This window comes from Microtus oregoni, unplaced genomic scaffold, assembly GCF_018167655.1.
Source record: "Microtus oregoni isolate MIOR12 unplaced genomic scaffold, Mior012 000025F_ref0000491, whole genome shotgun sequence".
NCBI lineage: Eukaryota > Metazoa > Chordata > Mammalia > Rodentia > Cricetidae > Microtus > Microtus oregoni.
In genome coordinates, this window is record NW_024543084.1 from 17,207,481 (window position 1) to 17,222,605 (window position 15,125).

The following is a 15,125-nucleotide window of genomic DNA, read 5'->3' on the forward strand; positions in this document are numbered from 1 at the left end:
CAGTTTACACAAAATGTACCACTGGATCCAGAGCTTGAGCCCATCTCTGCCCTGCAGATGTTCCTAAGCAGGAAGAAAAGAAAAGGAATAGAGATTCCCCTACACACACAAAGAAGGAAAGGAAGAACTGGCAAAAAAAAAAAAAACAAAAATCCAACAACAACAACCTTCCTCTCCTCCTGTTGACTTAGCGCCATGAGAACAGCGATGATAGCAATAATATACCAAGGTGACCAGAGTGTGGAGTCACTATAGCAGCCATGGGGACAAGCCTTCAGTGTAAGCGCATCCTACTAGATGGCAGGCGGACTCATGTCTACTTTAATATGCATTATAAAATCATCAATTCCTTGAGGAGAAATGAAGAGAACAGACTTAAGGAGACAGTTACTAGGAACCACAGGGGTAACCATGACCACTGCAGTCTTGGAGTCACCATGCTCTTACCGACTCCACTCAGAAGCTGCTCTGCCTATGAGGAGGCCACAGGGCGGCAAGCCTGGCACCACACCTGAAAATGGTGAGCAGGGCCTTCTGCATGCCAGAGCTTGGGTCCCCACTGCCCAGGTCACTGTGGAGGCAGGACCTTCTTTTCTTCCTCTTTGGTCTGCTGAGCCACCTGTCTTAGCCTATCTACCAGTCACAAGTGCCTCGGGAAAGATTCCCTGGGCCAGGCCACTAGCCACCTTCTCCTTGCAAGTCTGGCTCGCTTGCTGGTCCTGCTGCTCTCGGCACCTGAAGCGTTGCTGCTTGTGCAGCAGGCTGGGATCAGGAGCGCTTGTGTAATTTCTGAATAGGGGTCCTGTCTGAGAAGGGGCCTGGGTAACATGGCACCAGGGGAGTGGGCCTTGGCCCTGGCAGTGAAAATAGCCTAGGAATGGCAGTTGAGCCATTTCTTATGGCCACAGGCTGTGTCAGCAGCTGCCTGAGGATAGGAACATGGAGTGGCTTGTTGATTCTTGCCTGCCCAGCCTGCCTCATGTCATCAGAGGACAGTGTGACCCACCTCCTGGCCAAATTTTCCTGTGAGGCAGGCAAGCCCAGACATCACACTGCTGGCTCTGAAGTCTGGCCTCGGCTCTCAGGGAAGGATCTTCTTCCATGCCTTCTGGGGACACGGTGCTAAGATGCAGGGAGAGTGCTGTAGCAGGAAATTACAGAAGGGACAGAGGGACCTGGGGGTCTAGGAATCCCAAACTGGGGATCTCATGTCTGCCAGGACCAAGCCAATGAGATTGATTTTGAGTTAAAACTTGCAGTCAATGCCAAGGGTCCCCAGCAATGGTCACAGAGAAAATCGGCCACGGGCTCTTAAGGGGAGCTATGGTGGCTGAGCTCACGGCAGACACCACACTGGGCAAGTCCTACGTCCGTGAGTGCCACCAGACTTACTTTGAGAAAAGAAGTCACACACATGGACGTAGGTGCACTCCAGGTCACACAGTGAGTGTGGGATTGTAGGGTATAGAAGTGTAGACCCATACTCTCTGTCTTTAATGGCTGGTTGCTATATGACAGCATAGCTCTGACAGCTGGCATGAAGAGCTCTTCCTTTCCAGGTGTATCTAACATCAGAGTCGGAGCACTTTGTGGGCTCATCTGTAGCCCGCTCTCTGGGGTAATGTGTGTCTGAGAAGATTCAGGGGTCTGTCTTTTACAGAGAGCGGTGGTTATTGGCTCTGCTCTTCTCGGTCCCAAAGGTGTTCTCCTCATGATGGCTGATGGCATTAATAATCACGGACTGAGTGAGCTTTGTCGGGTTTGGTTCTGGCTTCTTGTCTCAACTCTGCCCACATTGACAATGCAACCAGAACACTTCCCTATTCTGCTTCCTGGCTGGACTTACTTGTCAGTAAAGGGCACCTTCCACTTAGTCTAACACTCAAAAATGTCCTGGTTCTGGAGACAGTATACTATTCTACAGAGGCACACATTCAGGAGGAAGGCACACTCAGTCTTAGCACTCTGCCTGCCTGGGCCAAGGCCTCCTCATTCTTCAGGTCAAGGCCCCTAGTATCCCTGCAAAACCCTCCTACCCTAATACTGGGTGACCATGACCATTGGAGGCTCCTGGCACCTTCCCTTCCTTTTGCGATGCTCAACCACTGTATGATTAAGGAATCTGTTCTTAATGTACTAGCAGCCATTATCCTCTGGGAGCCATGTGCAAGCTCACACCATTGTCTCGTGAAACCTTTAGGAGGCCCCTGTTTGTAGAAAAATCTGGGGTCCAGAAATGAAACAACTTGCTTAAGGTCAAAAGACCTGAGAGTGAAGAGGGGATTCAAGGCCACATCTGTCTACCCCTTCACCTCTCTGCTGGTATAGATCTATTCAGTGCCTCTGCCGGCTGGGCCTCATGCACAGCAGAGTCCAGGCCTTCCCTGGTCCCCTCAGCATCCAGCCCAGGGCTGGCTCCACTAAAGGGTCTCTGGAAATGTTTCTTCAACGACAGAAAAAGACACCGAGGCCAGAATCTTTCTTGTTATAAGTGATGGATACCATTTGGAAGCTGCCAATAAGGAGGAAAGGATCCGTCTGAACCCTAGGTTGCACACAAGACCAGAGATAGCACCACAAAAAACCAGGAGCCTGATAGCTCTGGCGGTGAGCAACATGTGAGTAACATATGAGCTGGTGACTGGCCGCCTGTTTGCCCCACATTACTGCACCTCACAGGAGTGGCTTCCTCGTTACTCACACACAGTCCATGTGGCCGAGGCCATGCAAGTGGCATCTGTAACGTCGTGTCCTCACAGCTCTATAGTGAAGGACAGGCAGTCTCATTCCCCTGCTTCAGGAAACAAGACACCTGAGTGCAGGGGATGGAGTGCTCATGACTGATTCTAGTGGGTCATGACTTTGGGGAGGTGAAGGATATGGTTGGTTCTGGTGGGCCACCATCTGGGTGGTGACTGGACTGGTTGGGTTAGATGCCCTTTTATGGCCTGTGGTGGATAGGAGAGCATTAATCTCCCAGGTAACCTAAACAAGCCATGATCTTGTTTAGCTTTCTGTTTACATCAACAAGCATGGTAGCTTGTACCTATATCCAAGCACACAGGAAGCTAAGGTACTGCAGTCATGGTAACATACTATGGCCCTGGCTATAGGTTATCCCCGTGGCCATCTGTTCCCACTGAGGTTGTCCTCAACTTTGGAGTCTTCTGGTTTCACTCTGTAGGACGGAATGTGGTATGAGAATAGAGTGATGCCCCCTGTCTGCCAGGGGCAGAGGAGCATGCAGACTTAGAGTCCAACGCCATACCCTACCCCTAGTGTCTACGATAAAGGGGGCTTTTCTAGACAACAGTGAAAGGGAGGAAGTGAACCAAGCATGCTTCCTGAGTATGGATGCCACATGAACAGATGCTTCAAGCTCTTGACAGCCTATGTCCTTGAATCTAGTCAGAGCAGCACTTTCTACCAGCTGAGGTCTGTGCAGGAGACAGTACTCTGGCTTTGTCATGAAAAACAGTGTATAGTCTCAGTTCTTCAGAAGCTCTAGCTAGGTTCTTTGTTCACAACAAAGACTTTTTTTTTTAAAAACTTAATTCAAGCAGCACAGGTGTACAGAGGGAGAGTGTATTAAAACAATAAAGCCATGAGGATCTGTGTCAGTTCTAGACGCCAGATAATGCCTGTGACCATGACCGGTACTCAACTTCTGGCTTTCCTAGGCTCACTCTCCATACAGTGGAGATTAGAATCAGCAGACTCACACCAGGAGAGGACAGTACCCGCCCTTTCACCTGGTGCAGGCTGACCATCAACTTCATGATGGGCATGGCTGCTGCTATAATTCATAGGCATCTTCAAAGCCCAGAGCTGGGGAAAGGGAACTGCCATGGTTTATCCTCATCGCCAACTTGACTGGATCTGGAATTGCCTTGAAGACACACCTCTGGCCATGTCTGTGAGGGAGTTTCCAGACAGGTGTGACTGAGCAGGGAAGACCCATCATGAATGCAGACAGCATCATTGCATTGCCTGGTGTCCTGGTCTCAATAGAAAGGCGAAAGGAGGAAGAGCTGAGCACTAGAATCCGTCTCTCTGTTTCTTGACTGGGGACACAAAGTGACCAGCCACCTCATATTCCTACTACCACATGCCTTCCTGCCACGAGGGTCTGTGCATTACTCGGGGCTTCTACTGCTGTGATCAAACACCAGGACAAAAGCAACTTAGGGAGAAAAGGGTTTATTTGGCTTGCACTTCCAGAACTTTCCTCATCAAAGAAGTCAGAATAGGAGTTCTTCTCTCTCTCTCCCTTTCTTTTTTTTAATTATTTATTTTACTTAGAGTATGTTATGTCTCTGGAGGTTTTCTTTTTTATATATACAGTTTATTTTATTTTGCATGCATTGTTGTGAGGATGTCAGATCCCCTGGAACTGGAGTTACACAGTTATGCACTGTCATGTGGGTGCTAAGAATTGAACCCAGGTCCTCTGGGAGAACAGCCAGTGCTCTTAACCACTGAGTTATCTCTCCAACCCCAGAACAGGAACTCAAACAGGGCAGGAACCTGGAGGCAGCCACTGATGCAGAGACCATGGAGGGTGCTATGTACTGGCTTGCTCAGTCCTCAGGGCCGGTGTCTTCAGCTGGTCTTTAGTATGTGCTGAGATCCTGAATAAATAGGCTTTAATGACAGAGAAGGAATGGACTTGCGAGCAAGGCGAGAGCAAGCAGGCCAAGAGCAAAAGTTTCCTTCTTCCATGTCCTTATATAGGCTTCCAGCAGAAGGTGTGGTCCAGATTAAAGCTACGTCTTCCTACCTCAAAGATCTGGAACAGAAGTAGATTTCTCTACTTCAGATTAAGCAAGAAAAAAAAAATCCCTCACAGGTAGGTGTGCCTTGAACTTTTTCATTTAGTTAATTCCAGATGTAGTCAAGTTGACAACCAAGAACGGCCATCACAGACTGTGTCCTCTCAAACTATGAGACAAACAAACCCTCCCTCCTCGGTCTGCTCTTGTCGAGTATTTTATTAGAACCACGAAAAGAGAAAAGAGAGAGTCTTGGGTAGAATGATGATCCAAACCCCAGCACAGTGTCCTCCAGACCACTCAGTTCCACCAAGCAGTCTTACATGGGGCTGCACGCATGACAGGTCCAGTGCTGAATAGATAGTCTCTTAATTCCAGGATTATATTTAGTTGATACTTACTATTATTAATGAGGTGTTCTGAACACAGATTTAAGTTGTATTTAGTCTAGCAACCAAAAGAGATCATGGGTTTTTAAAAGAAGAGAGAGAGAGAGAGAGAGAGAGAGAGAGAGATCCCTGTGTAAGGGAGGAGGGGTGCCGTCCCTGAAGGGTGGCTGGGCTGACTGGCAGGAAACTGCTGCTCCACAAGCCTGACAGAGCTGAATAAGCTGCGCGGCAGCGTGAATGCTTTCTTTCTCGAGTGAAGCTCCTCTCTGTGTAGTTCTGAATACAGTATTCACATATTCACAGGGGGCACAGGACAAGAGCACTAAGTGGATCCCAGGCCTAAGACATGGGCAGGGCAGGGGTGGAGGCAGGAGGCCTGGCTTGCCAGCACTCAGGCAGGAAAGGAACCTGAAACCAGCTTTGTGGTTCCTTGGAGCCTGTAGTGGGTGCTGGGGGGAGGGGGCACGCAGCTGATGAACACTCTGACCACAGACCTCAGCCGGAGAGAAACCAGGCCCAAAATAGGCTGAGCCTCGGGCGTCAGCTGGGATTCGCCCCTTCCAGGGAGTCACAGCTCAAGCATTCTGTTTACCAAGTGCTTCTGCACACATAGAAACGAGGGCGGTCTGGGCTTCCTGCGAAGGGTGGGAGGGCCTCAAAGGCGGATTTCGAGGTGTTGGAATCTTCTTTGAAACACTGTGCCAGAGCAGGCGGCTCAGCACAAACCTGGCAGAAAGGGGAGGGCACTGCGGAGTCTGTCCCTAAAAGGTCCATCACATCCAGCCTGGCAGGTAGCAAAAAAAGGGGATGACATCTGCAGGAACGCCACCTTGGCAGGCATCTGAGTTCCTGAGAGTGTGTGGACGCCCTGCTCTTGCAAGGGCTGTGTGGAAGGAGAAGCAGAACCTGGGGATCATTTGCCCCCAGGGCCACACCCAGCTCAGATGCTCTTCTCTCTGCAGGGATGGAGCTGAGGGTGAGGCAGGGAGAAGGGAGGGTTTCACGGGGTGTACTGGGTCCTCTTCTGTTCTCTTCTTAGGGCCCTGCGCTACCTCCCCAAGGGCTCCTTCCTGCCTTGTCTGCAGATCTATGGAGGGGGACAGAGTCAATGTCACTGAAGCCCAGCCACAGTGAAACATCTGACACAAACATGTCCTTAGTGGCCAAGGCACTTCTGTAAGCTGGTGCTTTTAAGCTCTGCTTTACAAAGGTCATGGGCAGATGAAGGGTGACAGAAAGAAGAGCACGCAGCTCACAAATGGTGGAGCTGGGCTTTGAACCTCAGCCCTGGGTTCTAGAGATTACACTCTATACAATGTTCCTGCCCGCCTGGCTGGATGATACCAGCCATGAGGAGAGGGGGAAACCTACAGCACAGGCACTTTAGTACCCACCTGTCATGCCAGCCCCATAAAACAGGCATCATTCCCAGCCCTGATCTTGAAAGGGGAATGGAGACCCATGTGTTAAGCTACTGGCTGTGGGCCATTCAGCTGGCAAGCGAGGTCAGTGTGCAAACCTGGGTCCCTATGACTCTAGCGCCCACCACTGCACCACCAGGCTCTTTGTTTATTGCCTATCAGCATATGTTCTGCTCTGGGCTGGACCCTGGAATCTAACAGTGGCAACTAGGGAGCCCAAATGACCACCCAGCCTGCTGAGAAAGGAAGTACACTAAGCCTACCCTCTTGGCCTACAGTTCCACCCATGAAACTGACACATAGCTAGCTGAACTGTGCTTCAGAAGGTGCTTTTCTGGGTAATTTGCAGAAGTAGTTTCTGTGACAGAGTCATTTTTCCAGGCTCCTTTTCTTTCCTAGTCTGTTTCAGAAACATCACTGGAAACCAGAAACAGACTGACAAAATCAGTCATGTGACTCTTGATTTCCAGACCAGGTTTCACCGTGTGTCTTACATGCTGGGTTCCCTTGTATTGGAGTCAATGGCATCGGAAGAGGGGAAGCCTGAGAGCCAGCTCCTAGGTACTGACTGGGAGAAGGCAAGTTACACCCTTCCTGTTTGGTGCTGGACCAGTTTTTGTGCACAGGAAACAACCTCCAGCAGTAAAGACAAGGTCATCCCTTGGCGAGCCATAGCTCATGGGTGCTCCTGTGAACTAGTTGGAACTGAGTGTGAATTTTGGGCCACATCCCACATCTACTGAGTCAGAAGTCTCGGGGAAGGGCTCCTCGTCAAACTATGTTTTCACAGTCCTCAGTTAACTCTGAACCATTTGAGATCACTGAATATTGAACTCACAGAAGTCATAAGCACAAAGGATCTACCACTCGCTGAGCCATTATGTGTGTCAGCCATACATCTCAATCTTGGCACTAACTCTGGGCATCAAAAGTATTATTCTACTTGGGTGCAGTGGCACACTCCTACAATGCCAGCACTTCGAGAGCTGAAGCAGAAAGACGACGAAGTCTTGACCAACCTGGGATACATGGCAAGTTCCAAACTTACCTGAGCTACATGGGGACCCAGTCTCAAACAACAGCAACAATAAAAACAAACAGCTATGCTATAGGAAAATAGATAAAGGAGTTGGAAGCAGCCTTAAGAGTCCCCGCATTACCTTGATGGAAAGTCTGTCAAGAGTATGAACTTTGGGTCTCCAGGGGACCAGCTCCAAACTCAGGCTTGTCCACTAACTGCTGTATGAATATCACCTTCCAAACCTCAAGCGAGCTAAGCCACCTCATCACATACAAGGGGAGACAGTGGGGAGACCCTTTTCTGAAAGGGCCTGTTCTGAGGATGCAATGAGCTCATCCATGCGGAAGGCCTCCCACCAGGCCAGGCCCATGTGAGCACGAACATGAAGCAGAATGCATCTGTTATGTAAGTGCAGAGGTTCCCCAAGGCTGCAGGGATCCAGAGACTGCAGCTCCCAGAACTGGATCTCAGGGACCTCCCTATAAGACAGCCCTTCAGACTAAGCTAGTGCCACTTAGAAAAGCAGTACCAGGTGGCTGGTACCTCAGCTGGTAAGAAGCAGTGAATGAGAAGGGGCTGGGGGGCTGGGAAGAAAAGGCGTTGTTAGCCAGGGAGAATGAGCATAGCAACAATAAACACAGCTGCCTGGGTTTATGGGTCTCCTGGAAGCAGCGCCCTCCCCAAAGAGAGTCACTAAAGCCAGTCTGCTGAACATGACTGAGTCAGCCAGTGTGATCAGCAGGGTTGACAGAGGCCAGCAAGCACGTGCATCCATGCATCACTGTGGGTCTGTGCAGAAGGCCTACCTAACAGGAAGGGACGGACACTGTAAAATGCCGCATGTTTAAAGAGACAACCTTGTCATTTTCCATCCAATTGGTTAATTATCCACAACAACTTGCTCTGCGGTGCTCAGGAGTCAAGGTTGCTCTGGCAGAAGCAGATAATCCAGAAGCTGAGGTACAGACTCTGGGGGACACTCGTACAGATGCAGCACTGGCTGCTATGTGACTGTTCTCACTCCTGGGAAGACTACATTCTCAAGTTCTTGCCAGAAACCATATTAGTCTGATCAGCTGCCTCTGGGAACCCAGGGAGGTAAGCAAGGTTAGCTATTCTTCATGAAGGCAAGGTTTTTAGCTGGTGTGAGTGGGAGGTTGTAGTGCCCACCCACCCCACCCGTCACACTGTTCCCTGGAGGGCTGTCTGTCCCAGACTAGGCTCTAGAAATGATTATATACTTTTTAAGTTTATATTGAATGGGAATGATTATAATCAGAGATGGGAAAAGTCCATGAACTTTTGGTTGCAAGGAAATCAAATCATCAAATTGTGAGAGAGCCTCTACTTCCACTGGACTTCAGTTTCTCCTTTCGGGACAGGCCCCAGCTCACACAGTAGAGGGGTTCGGTAAAACTACGTAAGTATTACTGAAAAATACTGTTCTGAGGTAAAATGACAACCAGTCAGAGCAAAGTCTCAGCAAGCTGGCTCCCAGCAAAGTGCCCAGATGACGCTTAATAAGCATTTGTTCATTAAATGACAAATGTGCTTCATCTCTGGGTGATGTCACACTGGATAAAACTGGCTGCTTGGACCCTGTCCCTGACAAGTGAATGGAGAAGTCAGGAATGAGTCGGATCATGTGGAGCTACTTCACAGCAAGTGTGCAGCCCACTCTGATGCCTAGATACATGTGTCCGATCAGTGCTTAAAAGACACCAAATTCTCAAGTATTCTCCGCGGTGCCTGAATACCCTTGGCGACACTGGACAGTACTCTACCATGACAACTCCCTGCTGACCAAGTCTTCAGATTTTGTTTAACGGAGCCAGAGAACATGCAGCTGCTGGACGCAGGGCAGCAAGTCACAGGACTGATGCGGGCCTCCAAGAGGGGAGGGAGCAGTCGGCTTGTGTCAACTGGTTTTATTACATCTGGGTGGATGGAGACTACAGCATCCTACCAGCTCCCTGAAGCTTGGACACTCCCTGGGTCCTACTAAGACCAGCTGACCAGGAGAGGAGGGGCTTTGCCTCTTCATCTCCAATCTCTCTGAAGCCTCAGCACCTAAATCTGTTACCCTTTCTTCCAGCGGTCAAGTCTTCAACTTTGAAGTATGTCATATCTAAGTAAGGAACAAATGGCAGCTGAACAAATACGTTGGGGAAACAAGGACAGATAGAAGCTGAGTGGTGGTGCACACCTTTAATCTCAGCACTTAGGAGGCAGAGGCAGGTGGATCTCTGTGAGTTTGAGGCCAGCCTGGTCTACAGAGCAAGTTCCAGGACAGCCAGTGCTATACAGAGAAACTTTGTTTCAAAAACAACAACAACAAAACAAAAACCACAAAATAGTGCTAATGGGTCTATGGCCTTTTTTCAGCAAGAAGTCACATCCTGATTTCAAAGACCAAAAAAGAAGAAAAAGGACTCTGGAGCTGAAGAAATGCAATTTTCCCCAGGACAGTGTGCTCCTCTTGGCATTACACAGGTTCAGTCCCAGCTCCTCTGCTAATTAGAAATACAGACCTGAAGCAGTTCCCTCATACGGTGTTAGAGATTACCACTACTGTGACATGACAGCTGAGATCACCAGGTTATCAGAAGGGAAGGTTTTATTGGGGCTTACAGATCCACCCCATAGCTTGTTATTGTTGCTTTGGGTCAGTACCAAGGCTGCAGAGTAGAAGAGCCCTGGTTACACGATGGTGGCTGTAACAGTGCTTACTTGGTTTTTTCACCAGAATGACCTAACTTCCTCCCGTGAGGCTGGACCTCTGACAAGTTCCAATAGTACCACAAGCTGGGGACCAGTCAAGGTCTAAACTGTAACGAAATGAGAGAGTGAGCAATGTCTCTGGAATACACAGCTTGATGCTCTAACGAGGCATGAGAAGACTGCATCACCCATTTCTTAATGCTCAGGTGGTAGGTACTGTGAGATGGAGATTTCCCAACAGATGAGTCTGACCAAGGGTGAAGAGGGCAGGCCCTGACTGAGATGCACCATGTGACTGCACCAACAGGGGCAGGAGACTCAGCTGTAGCCTCTGAGAGACATCTGAAACACCTGTCAGAAGCCCCAGGAACAAGAAAAGCAGGGTGCTCGATGAGATGGCTTTGGAAGGAGGGAGGTACACTACAACACTTCCTGGGGTGTGGTAGTGACAGGCAGACATAAAACACAGGTCTGGAGAAGACAGGAAAGAGGCTGGACCCTGAGGCTGGAAATGGGGGTGGGGGGACAACAGGAGTTACAGAAGAGGACGGCCAAAAATTGCTGTACAAATTTCCGTCCGATTCTTAGCCCTAAACATGTACGTCCCACGTGGAAAGGAACCACAAGTTAATGCAGGAGCTGGGAGAAAGAGAGTCCAGCAATTTGCTGGAGGGTAGAGTTTGGAGTTCAAGTCCTACCGAGCTAAAGCAGCTTTGTATCAATGCGCCATATTCATAGTGAAGAGTCTCAGAGACACTAAGAAGCAGAAATGCGTGATGTGTGATCAAGGGGAAAAAAATCCACACACACACACACACACCCCGCCCCGCCCCAAGTCAATAAACTCAGATATTAGATTTGGTAGACAAGGATTTGAAGATGGCTATTCAAGAGCTGGAGAGATGGCTCAGAGGTTAAGAGCACTGGCTGCTCTTCCAGAGGACCTGGGTTCAATTCCCAACACCCATGTGGCCGCTCACAACTGCCTGTAACTCCAGTTTCATGGAATCTGGTATTCTCATACTGACATACATGCAGTCAAAACATCAATGCACACAAAATAAATATTTTTTTTAACAAGTGAAAATAAGAGTTTCAAAAAATGAAGGTCAAAACAGGTCCTCTCAGAAGAGAAATGACAGTCACACAAAGAATGAAAGAGTAGGTACCCCTCCCCATTTCTGGAGACATATGAACACAGACGTGACACATATCATAGCTGGTGGTCAGAAAGCATCTTACAAATGACCTAGGCAATGGTTGATAACACCTTTTGATATAGACACAGAAGTGTCCCTTGTCCAGATGAGGCCAGAGATCTCTTGTGATAAGGAGAAAATGCAGTTTCACACCCTCAAGAGAGCAATGTGACAAACACTCTAGCCGCGCCTTCCCACAGAGCTCGTCACTCCCTCCAGGTCATCTCATAGACCCACAGTGCTGAAGCTATCTGAGCTTGAATTCAGCAAATGTGCTCCCCCCCCCTCCCCCAATCATTTCCCTTTTCAAGAGAGCAGACAAACTCCTCTGGTCTTGACCCTCAGGGCGTATTCACCTCCTGTGCTTAGCAGCTTGCTGACTTCTGATCTCTTGACCTCTCACTCAGAAAGCATAACTTTTCTCAAGCCTCACTTACCCATCTCCTCCAGCAACCGCTGTGGTCTCCAGCTTTCCTGTCCTGTTTTTTGTTTTCTCTCATGTTCCAATAAAATTATCCTCCAGCTTCTTGGGATTTTGTTTGTTTTGAATTTAGCTGTTCGTGGTGGTGCACATCTTTAATATCAGTACCAGAGAAGCAGAGGCAGGAGGATCTCTGAGTCTGAGGCCAGCCTGGGCTATACAGAGTTTCCAGCCTGGGCTACCTATCAAGAGTCTGTCTTTTAAAAAAGTCCAAGTGGAAATTATGAAATGAAAAGTATAGTACCTAACAAAACATTTCCATTGAAATTAACAGATTGATACACAGAAGAAAGAAAGGATCAACACAACCGGAACCAGAGAAAAGATCTGAACTGAATCATGGGAGGAGATACACAGACAAACTTCCAGTGACAACAGCGTGTAAATGGAGTCGAAGGAGGAGGGAGAGAAAGCACTGTACAAAAACATCTAAGAAATAAAGCCCCTGTCCTAAATTTAGTGAAAGAGAAAAGCAGCCACTGGAACAAGAGATTCAGGGAACTCCATGGGAAAATCATGCAAAGAGCATCACTATTAACCTATCACAGACTGTGAGAAGCCAAAGAGAAGAGGAAAACTTCAAAGACAGAGGGGTGAAAGAAAAAAAAAAAACAATTAAAGTCAAGTGTGATGGTACCTGCCTGCAACTCAGGCCGAGGTGGAGGGACCCTGTGTCCCAAGACAGCCTGTGCTACACAGCCAGACCCTGTCTGAAACAACAGAAACAAGCCTGGAGGGATGCTCGGCAGAGCGCTTGCCTACCACACAAGAAGCACTGGGTTTGACCCCCCAGCTCCACAAAATCCAGGACTAGCGATGCACAGCATGCCTGTGCCCCAGCAGCCGTGAAGTGGAGACAGGAAGATCAGAAGTCCAAAGTCATCCTTGGCTACACAGTTCAGTTCAGTCCTTAGAATACATGAGACTCTGTCTCAGAACCAGAAACCATGAGGGAATGCATGTCCGCACAGGAGCTGAGAGAGCAGTAAAGGAGGTAACAGTTACTGCACCTACACTCACTGGCTTGAACATAGCCAGACTTGTTGAACTAACGCGTCACATCTTATTCAATATTTTCAGAATGTTTTTATTTTATGTGTATGGTTTGCCTCTGTGTTTGTCTGGGTGCCCAGTACCCAAGGAGACCAGAAGAAGGTGCTAGATCCCCTGGAACTGAGTTACTGATGGTTGCGAGCCATCATACAGGTGCTGGGAATCGAAATCAGAGCCTCTAGAAGAGTAGCTAGTGCTCTCAAGAGCTGAGCCATCTATCTCCTCAGCCCCTCACTCAATTTCTTTCATGGCTCTCTGAGGTAGATGTTTACATTACTCACATACAAATGAGGGAAAGGGAAGAAGGTTCAGAGGAACTACGTGGTGGAAGCAGAAACTCACTCCGAGGCCTGAGCTCCCCACCAGGACTGCCTCAGGTCCCCAAAGGGGCAAGGGTTGTGCAAATATGGGCAGGACAAGGCTACTCTGGGGCTCTTCCCCACTTGTTGGCAGTGTTGGAGCTTGGGATTACTCAAACAGAAATACCACGATAAACCGCACGCATGTGCTGCATCTGTCAGCCAAGGCTGTGGTGGTCCTGAAGACTCCCTTTGCCATTACGTAAGTCCTAGGGCCTCCAACTGTCTTTCTCACCAACTGACTACAACCATAGCCGCAGATTCAGATGGCCGGCCTGCGGTTCCCAGTGGCAGGCCCCTCAACGGTGGTCTTTTACTAAGACAATCCCAGCCATGTGTTTCTTTAAAGCCTGTTACTGGCTCCTTGGCATTTAATTCCACCTCTCTAACAAGGCCTCATCTCTCCTCAACCAAAATGCTCTTCTCTCAGCTCCACTTAAGGAATACCTTGTGACTGGGCACGGTGGGATGTGCCTGCAATCCCAGCATTCAGGAGGCTTAGGTAGGTGGATTTTGAGTTTGAGTCCATCCTTAGCTATGTAATAGGTTCCTGACTCAAACAAAACAAAACACAAGGGAGCCAGATAACTGCTCTTGCAGCAGTATCTTCTCCAGCTACTACTGTGGTCTAACAAATGACATCAAAACTCAATATCCTAACAACTATTCCATTAAGTTGTGTGCCAGGATTCAGATGTGGACAGTTCTTTCTCTCTTTCACATCCAGGACCCCAACAGGAAGACTGCATGGCAGAGAGTAAATACAGGCAGGGGGAACTTGGTACTTAGGGGCTGGAACCATCTGGGGACAACTTTCCACACATGCTAGAGAGGCGAGACTATCTGTCGTGAGCTGTGACCCCTGAACTCAGGCTCTGACTTGCTCAAGGCTCTAGGTCCTGCTTGTAACAGACACCTGTTCTCTGGTCCCCTTTCCTCATGATAGTGTTAGAAACCAGCACCCTCACAGCTGTGAGGACAGAGCATGAACACCAACTCTAATGGGAGGAGTGTCAGGATTGCCTGGTAACTTGGAGGTGTTGGGGCCATCACTGAGGAAGCAAACTACCACCGTGTCTTTACCTACTCCTCCCAGTCTCAACTCTCCCTTCTCTACCTGAACTGGGTCTGAGCTATTCTATGGGTCTGGACTTAGTTACTTTATCAGGTAGCTGGTCCTGGCTGCTACATCTCCCCGTGAGATGCACCCTCAGTATCCAGCACTTTTCAGACCCTGTGGTCTCTCTCCCAGCTCGGGGTATCAGCTGTCAGAGGACAGGGTGTTTGCTAACAGCAGCATCTTCACGAACACACCCAGAAGTGAGAAGGAGAGATATGACAGAGCGGGGAAAGGGAAAAGACAGGACAGACCTCAGTGTGCTGTGTGTCTCGGGCTGAAGAATATAGTGACCTCCTCCTGCCAAAGGTACGGCTTCAGGAGAGGTGCTTGGCCACAGGAAACCTGTCCAGGTCCCAGGCAGACCACAGAGTGTGTGGCATCTTCATCTGCTGGTAGAAGATAACTTCTTGTCCAGTCCAGCTCTCTGGCTAGTGATGTCCTATAAGGTCCACAGTCTCTTCTAAGAAAGGAAGGGACTGCCAGAAAAAGGGGGAGCCAGGTAGGCTTAGGAGAAGCTAAGGAAGGAAAAAATGTGTTTCTTGAACAGAAGGGTGGCAGTCCTGGGAGGAGAGGGAAACCACAGTGAGTC

The 15,125-nt window shown here is 49.0% G+C and overlaps 1 protein-coding gene across 7 annotated transcripts in view; it reads right to left on the reverse strand.

The window, feature by feature from the left end:
• Positions 1-15,125, reverse strand: part of Ralgps1 (Ral GEF with PH domain and SH3 binding motif 1) — a 237,828-nt gene that overhangs the window by 76,843 nt on the left and 145,860 nt on the right. The gene's annotated exons all lie outside the window — the stretch shown is intronic.